Source organism: Callorhinchus milii, unplaced genomic scaffold (assembly GCF_018977255.1).
Source record: "Callorhinchus milii isolate IMCB2004 unplaced genomic scaffold, IMCB_Cmil_1.0 Scaffold22, whole genome shotgun sequence".
Taxonomy (NCBI): Eukaryota; Metazoa; Chordata; class Chondrichthyes; order Chimaeriformes; family Callorhinchidae; genus Callorhinchus; species Callorhinchus milii.
In genome coordinates, this window is record NW_024704763.1 from 1,488,136 (window position 1) to 1,496,441 (window position 8,306).

The following is an 8,306-nucleotide window of genomic DNA, read 5'->3' on the forward strand; positions in this document are numbered from 1 at the left end:
CTACCGTGGAATTAAGTAAGCAGGATGCGTCACTCCAGGGAGAGAGAGAGAGTGCGCATTCCAATCTAACAATCTATCTCTAGGATTTCCATGAGCGGGTGGGATCCATGGAATTCTCAGCTTGGTTTGGGGATTCTTAAGCACGGTGATGGGGTTCCACATACGCCAGACGCCCGACTGACAGCCCCCAAAAATTGTTGTGCTGGGAATATGGGAACTTTTATGGTAAGATTGGAAGCTCGGGCAATTATTTTGACATTATTTTTGGGGGGGGGAACAAAATGTAAGAGGTTTGAATTAAATTAGCATTGCACCTTTCAATAACTGGGTCATGGTCAGCAGATGTGACCCCTTTCCCAACAGACCGACTCCTCCCTCGAGTGGTGTGACTCCTTCCCTACAAGTGCGACATCTACAATAACAACAACAAGATTTCATTTATAGAGCCCCTTTCACGTCGGGAGGACGTCCCAAGGCGCTGGACAGTTGGGTCAGGACCTGAGCAGGGGGGAAATGGTCAGGGTGAGGAGAGGGAAGGGAGGGAGCGAGGAGGGGGTAGAGAGTCGAGAGCAGAGCTGAAGGTCAAAGAGAAAGGTCTTGAGACCGGCCTTGAAGGAGGAAAGGGAGGAAGTGGCGAAGGCACTGGGGATAGAGTTCCAGAGCCTCGGGGCTGAGAGGCTGAAGGCCCAACCACCGATGGTAGGGCGGTTGGGGCGGGGGATGTGGAGCAGACCGGAGCCAGAGGAACGGAGGGTACAGGCAGGTAAGTAGGGGATACGGGCGGATAAGTACAACTCTGAAAGACATGCATAAACCCCCCCCACCCCAACACACACACACCGAGGTGTTGGTTAGCAGGGTGCGGGCTTGCTAACCTCCCATTTATACACTGGGAGATTTCAGCTGTGCTTGTCTGCCCGATTACTGAAGGGAAGGGCCTCCTTGGAGAGAACACAGTCTGCCTGATGTGGTCGGGGCTCAGGCCAGCTTCACCCTCCGTAGCTCATGAACAAGAGCAATGAAGTGGGTGCGACCATTCTCAGCATTCTGGCAATTCCTGACCGACCTCAGAGGAAACTGGAAAGCTTCAATTTGACAGTCTGTCTCCAGGACAAACTCAGTCAGAACTTCCACACACACACACACACACACACACATAGTACCACACAAAGAGGAGGCATCTCACTTACCATTCAGTGCCTGTTACGACAAAGCATCTCAAAGTGCTTCACAGGTTAATTCCTTCCCAGTGTAGTGACTGTGAGGCATCTTGCCAGGCTGTGCTCCCAACGGCAAGCTACGTGGTTTTAGTTGGTTAGACTCCAGCAGTTACCCCCAACACACTCTGGGGTAGCCTTAGCTCTTGCCAACCTGCACCTGATACTATTCTGGAATTAGGTAAGCAGATGAGCCCCTCCAGGGAGAGAGAGAGAGAGAGAGAGAGCATTACATTCCAACAATCTATCTCTGGAATTTCCACATATAGATGGGAGGCACAGAATTCTCATTTGGGTTTGGATACTCTTAAGCACGATGATGGGTTTCCGCACGTGTTAGACACCCCCCCACACACACAAAAAAAAATGCAGTGACTGCAAATTTCTAGACAAAGTCGGTAGCCAATTTTTGTGCTTAAAGTTCCTACGCACAGCTGTGAAGCGACCACTGATTTGTCTCAACTTATCTCACTTTGCTTCACAGGAAATTGCTATCAGTGTCTATCTATTTGTTAGCCAAATTAGAGGCTGTGAAGTGAGTGTCAATTATATCTGGAGGAAAAACTCCTTTCACAAGAAGCACGTCCATTCCTGGCCAACAAATGTAATGGAATTTTAACTGGAGGCCAAAATAAAACAAAGAACAATTTTAGACCATCTCATAGCAAAATAGCTGAGACCAGGTGGAATTTCAGGCCTCCATAATTACAGGCATTAACTCTAACCTATTGCCAACTACCTCAACAATAGGAGCAAAACAGACCTCCATAATAATAGTATAATAATATACAAATGATAGACCTCCATCCCTGGTTGCTACAGCACAGAAACAGACCGTTTAGCCCAACCAGACCAGTCTGTGCTGACGTTTATACCCCACACGAGCCCCCACCCCTCCTAATCCCCCCCCACCACCCCATGCCCCTCAATCTCCTCCTCAATCCTCACTGATGGTACCTCCAGAAAAACCTCTCCGTATGTTCTCCCAACTGATTCCACCGTATGCCCACAAAATACACAGTCACTACACTTTACAGTAAATCCTGTGAATTGCTTTGGTACGATGTGAAAGGTGCGGTATCCAGTGTGAGGATTATTATTATTATTATCACACTGGATTATCTACACAAGAAGAAATATCTTCCAGGACAACATTCCTTTGGCCCAGAGACAGACAAAAAGCATGGAATGTTTTGGTCACCACTCTTCCAATGAACCCAATAAAACAGTGAGGAGAGCTGGAAATGCTTATATTGAGCTGCAGTTACTGCCAGTGATGCTCAGTTAATACTGTGTGAACAGTCAGTCAAAGCCTGGAGGTCATCCTGTACCATGTCCTGTGTGGGAGGAATGGGGGAACATAGGAAAAGGAGGAGGCCACTCAGCCCCTCAACGCTGTTCAGCCCATTCTATAAGATCATGGCTGATCTGTACCTCAAGTCCATTTACCCACCCTTGCCCCATATCCCTTGCCCCATAATACAAAATACAATTACATTTGTACAGAGCCTTTCATGCCGGGAGGATGTCCCAAGGCGCTGGACAGTCAGGGATTTGGATAGCCTTGCCTAACCTTTGATACCCTTGCCCAACAAATATCTATCCACCTCAGTCTAGAAACTTCGAATGGATCCAGTATCCTTTTTTGTTTGGTGGATGGAGGGTGGGGGTTGGAGGAAGACGAGCTGTTTAGAGCCAGGAATTTCTCCTGAGATAAAACTAGACTGAGTACATGAGTAGGAGGTCCGGACAGAGAGCCTTAGCTCTCAATAAAGTTATCCATTAGCTGACGTTACTGTTTCTCTGCTATTAGCATCACGCAAAGACCTTTTTGCCAGCAGGAATGACTTACACTTCAGTACATTTGCTTTCAACATGAACAGCACTAGAAAGAAGCACTAGGTTTTTTGTGACCTCAGGTGCCTTAAGATGGCAAACCACCCAACCTGTCCCGTAGCATGGTGGTTAGAGCACTCGTCTCGCAAGCTAGAGGGCATGGTTTCGGTTCCCAGGTGGGGAGAAACCGTAGGCAACTTTCATTATTCCACACGCCCAAATGCAAGGATTATTATTATTATATATTTGACAGCGCTCTCTATAGTGGGGAAAGGAAGGAGGGAGGAAGGGAGACAGACGAGTCTAGTTTGTTTATAAAGAGTGATTGTGAGAGTACAGGCCAAGCGTGTTAGTATGCGTGGGTTTCGGTCAACTACAACAACAACGTGCAATGATATAGCGTCCCTCACGCAGGGTAGGGTCCCAGTTATGTTTGTAACGTGGTGCACTGGCGATCAGCGCTTCGATGGGACTGTGTCACTCTGAAACTATCCTGGTAAAAAAGCAAATAGAAACCATGTGTTTAGGGGACAAAGTGGGGGGAGGGATTAGACAGAGAAATAACTGCGATTGTCACAGATTAACAGGCGTCACTTCACCACAGCACAAAGCAGCAAACTCAAGCATCATCCCGTCGACTGTTGGATTCACTTGAGGAAAATCTTACGCCTTGGATCAGGATTAAGCGACTTCTAATGTTCCATCGGGATCCAGGGTTTTATGTCAGTCAATGGGAAATGATTTGGCTCATTGGAATTCTGTTTTTTGGAATGGAGTCTGGGTCTATGTAATTCAAGCTGTGAGAGCTTTAGCAGTGGGACTGAGCGATACAGTACGTACACCAGCTCGTAAATTCACCTGCTACTTCAATCTACACCCCTACACACGATCCCGACTCGAAGCCTCCTCAGTGCACGTGAGCTGTAGTAAAACAGCTTCCAGTTTTACTGCGGCCCTTTCTACATAGGGTAACACTTAGTAATGCTTTAGCAGAGGTAGTGTGGATCACTGAGACAAGATGATTGGCGTGAGGTGGAGGGATTGTGGGAAGGGTTCAAGAGAACGGGAGCCATGGTCACTGCTGGTGGACTGGGGAGCAGGGACGCACGGGAGATATCACCAAGAGAGAGAAACTCCCTTCTCTTTTCCAACAACATTGGGGGAGCTTTGATGGCCACCTGAACAGGGCACAGATAGGATCTGGGTTTAACATCCGAAGGACAGTGTCTCGGATAATACAGCCAGTGAGATAGTGTGTATGATCCCACAGCTTCATAGTATATACACACGGTACATCAAATCTCAGATGTTCCCTTGCTGTTCCTCACAGCTTGTAAACTTCCTTTCAGATAAGTCTGTTTTGCTAGTTTTCATTGCTCTTCATCCGTCAACCACTCACAACCAATGAAGATACTTGGCTCCATTTCCTACATGCGAGAGGAGATCCCGGTGTCAACCCCTATAAACAGAGGTTACTCAGTATTGGCTGGAACTATTGTTGTGAGTGTAATAAATATGTCATCTGCTGTCTGTGAATTGCTACCAAGCTTTCCTGAGCACTATTGGGCTCCAACTCTGGAGGAATGAAGAGAAATGAAGATTGTCTCAAAGAGCTCCCCTTTGTGGTCAGAGAGTGAACACATAGAGTCTGGTGCACAGGTGAGGAAGGTTTTAGAATAGCAACAACAACTTGCATTTATCCAGCGCCCTTCACATGGGGTAGCGTCCAGGAGCGCATCACAGTGGTGGAGTCTGACAACGAGCCAGGGGGAGAGCGAGGGGGAGATGCCTGTAAGCACAGAATCATTGAATCATAGAATCTTACAGCACAGAAGGAGGCCATTCGGCCCATCGTGCCTGTGCTGACTCATTGAAAGAGCTACCGACTAGTCCCACTCCCCCGCTCTTTCCCCTTAGCCCTGCACATATTTCCTTTTTAAGTACCTGTCCAATTTCCTTTTGAAAACTCCTATCAAATCATGTCATCTTCTTGTTGTTGTTGTTGCTTCCAGATTGGCTGTAGTGTGCAGTGTGTCCTTTTTCTCGCTGTGGATGTGAGCAAAAGGACAACAGCATAAAGGTTTTTGCTGGGAGGACTGTCAGCCAGGACAGTGGGAGAGAGAAGCTTCCTTCTCTTTTGCAACAGCGCCGCGAGATCTTTAACGTCCACCTGAACAGAGCGCAGACAGGAGCTCGGCTTAACTTCTCATCTGAAGAATGACATCTCGTACAATGCAGGGCCTCCCTCGATACTGCCCCGCCCTGCACTGCCACCCCTTCCTATTTTCAGGTCTCGGTTGAAGACCTTTCTTTTCGACCGCGCCTTTGATCACCTTGGCCCCCCCCCCCCTCCCACCCCCCGGCTCGGCCCCGGGATCCGTTACTGTGAAGCGCTCTGAGACGCCGTCCGGCGTGGAGGGCGCTATATAAATCCAAGTTGTTGTTGTGTTCACAAGCTGGACACACTGTAATTAGGAACATATTTGGCATTGGGAGAGGTTTGTTTGTAGTGGTTTGGGATCGGGCCAGATATTCTGCACGCACAATTTTTCTCAACATTTTGGAAGACAGCAAACTCTGTCGAGTCGTTAACTCCAGTCTAAACCTGTGTTGTTTTTTTCTGTCTCAAAGAACCTGTGGAAAACAATAGAGGTTTCAAAAATCAAGACTGGATTTGAGAATTTGACAGAAATTTTCCTCTCATTGTAACGTTAGGAGAGAAGAACTTCAGTTTCCCAACAAACACATGACAAACAGCAAAAATACCACGGTTTGAATTACACCCCAATCCCAAAGCACTGATTAAAGCTGCAATTCGTGCATTTCACAGAATCTCACAATCAGCTGCTGTTTATCTGGCATTTTTTGCTTGAAATGAATTTCATGGGGAAATTCTCAGCTCTTTGCGCAGTGTAGAGTGAGCTTTACTGTGTGTCTAACCCTGATCTGGGTGTGGAGGCACAGTGTAGAGGAGCTTTACTGTGTCTCTAACCCTGATCTGGGAGTGTGGACGCACAGTGTAGAGAGAGCTTTACTGTGTCTCTAACCCTGACCTGGGAGTGTGGACGCACAGTGTAGAGAGAGCTTTACTGTGTCTCTAACCCTGACCTGGGAGTGTGGACACACAGTGTAGAGGAGCTTTACTGTGTCTCTAACCCTGATCTGGGATTGTGGACACACAGTGTAGAGGAGCTTTACTGTGTCTCTAACCCTGATCTGGGTGTGGACGCACAGTGTAGAGGAGCTTTACTGTGTCTCTAACCCTGATCTGGGAGTGTGGACGCACAGTGTAGAGGAGCTTTACTGTGTCTCTAACCCTGATCTGGGGGTGTGGACGCACAGTGTAGAGAGAGCTTTACTCTGCCTCTAACCCATGTTGTCTAGGACATGGTAGTGTTGGGTGCTTGTGAGATGAGAATGGATCCTCGATGGGTTAAACCCGAGGCCAGGTGGAGCAAGTCAGAGACAAGGAGCAGCCCAGTGCTGAGACAAACTGGGACCATTTAACACATGTCCATTCTTCTTTCTCTTCACCCAAGCTCAGGCTTGGGCTAAATATAAGTGTGAATGATCACCACAGACTTTCTGGTGGGGTGTAATTGGTACTTTCAGACCAGGGATCAGATTGTTTTTAAAAACCACAGTTCAGTTTTGCTGGTTATGAACTTGAGATCATTCGCTTCACTTCACCGCTGGTTTTGTGGGGCTTTGCTGGGCACAAAGTGTCTGCCACGTTTGTCCATAAATACACTTGACAGCAATTACCTAAGAAGCTCTTTACAACAATAATAATAGTCCTTACGCTTGATACAACGACTTTCATGTCAGGAGGATGTCTCAAAGTGCTTCACAGAATTGACTATGAAGTCTAGTGACTGTATTTTGTAGGTGAAGTGACTGACATTTCATTGGGGGAATTGTTGGCCACAGACACCGGGAGAGAGAAACTCTCCTCTCTTTGTCAAGAGTCGCCGAGGAGATCTTTAACATTCACCTGGACAGGCACAGACGGGACCTCGGTTTAATGTTTCATCGTTGGAGACGGGATTTTTTGCTGGCATCGAGGGACGGGCAATAAATTGCCAGCTTTGCCAGCATGTCCCCACGTCCAAAGATAAGTCCTGTAGCGTAGTGGTTAGTGTGCTCGCCTCACAAGCGCGAAGACCCGGTTTCAATTCCTGGGTGGAGTATGAAACCCACACGCCTCTGTTTACCTAACAGTAAGTAGGAACTCGAATGTTAGTCGATTGATGGATCGCTCTCCAGGGGTAATACTCCCTCCCCACGAGCAATGTGCTCACTCAATCCACAACTGTTTGTGGGGACGCTGCTGTGCGCAATTGGCTGCTGCGTTTCGCCCACTTAATACAGTCAATTCACTTTACAGTGTATTCTGTGAAGCGCTTCGAGATGTCTGAATGACGTGATAAGGCCCTATACAAGGATCGAGAAGAGGTGAAAAGCGCTCGATCAAAATGCACGGATTATTATTATTATTATTATTATTATGATCATCATCATCATTATTATAACAAATCACGTTCAGAATTGTTTCGGCTGAAAGAAAAATCTGCAGGTACAGAGATGTCCACTAGGAGGCAGCACAGGACTGTGAAAGGGAGGGGCGGTGTAAACCGAACGTGTTGAGCTGAGCAGATGGACCGAGACACGACACAGAGTGTTTGCGCTCAAAGCCATTAGCAGTGAGAGAGACATCAATTGCAAACTCTTTAAACCTTTGAAGAGTTCTGATAGCAACGATAACAATCCTTGCACTTGCATTTGATGCTGCACTTTACCACCTCGTCGAAACGTCTCCGGGGCACTGCACAGCACTTTTATTGTAAAGTGTAGTGACTGTGTGTATTCTCGTGAATTTTTTTCTTCTTTTGGGGGAGTTAAATCGATGAAATGGGATTGCGTCGGAACAATTGCTTGTCATTTTCGAGGAGTCATTTCGTACCCCCAAGAGGAGGGAAGAGAACTCGAGAGGCTTCAGGGTGATGGATGAGAGAAAATGTGCGTGTTTGGGGAGGGGGAGGGGAGTGGGGGTGGGGAGTGATTGAAAGCTAAGAATGAGTGGATGTCGATGCTCTTATTGACTGACAGAGAATGTGGGAGATTTCAGCGAAAGAACAATGTGACAAACGAGGGGGCGAGAGAGCGAGAGAGAGACAGAGAGAGCTAGTGACAACGGAGGCTGAACCACAATGGCTGAACCTGACCCACATTTCACTCCATTTAGGTTCAGCT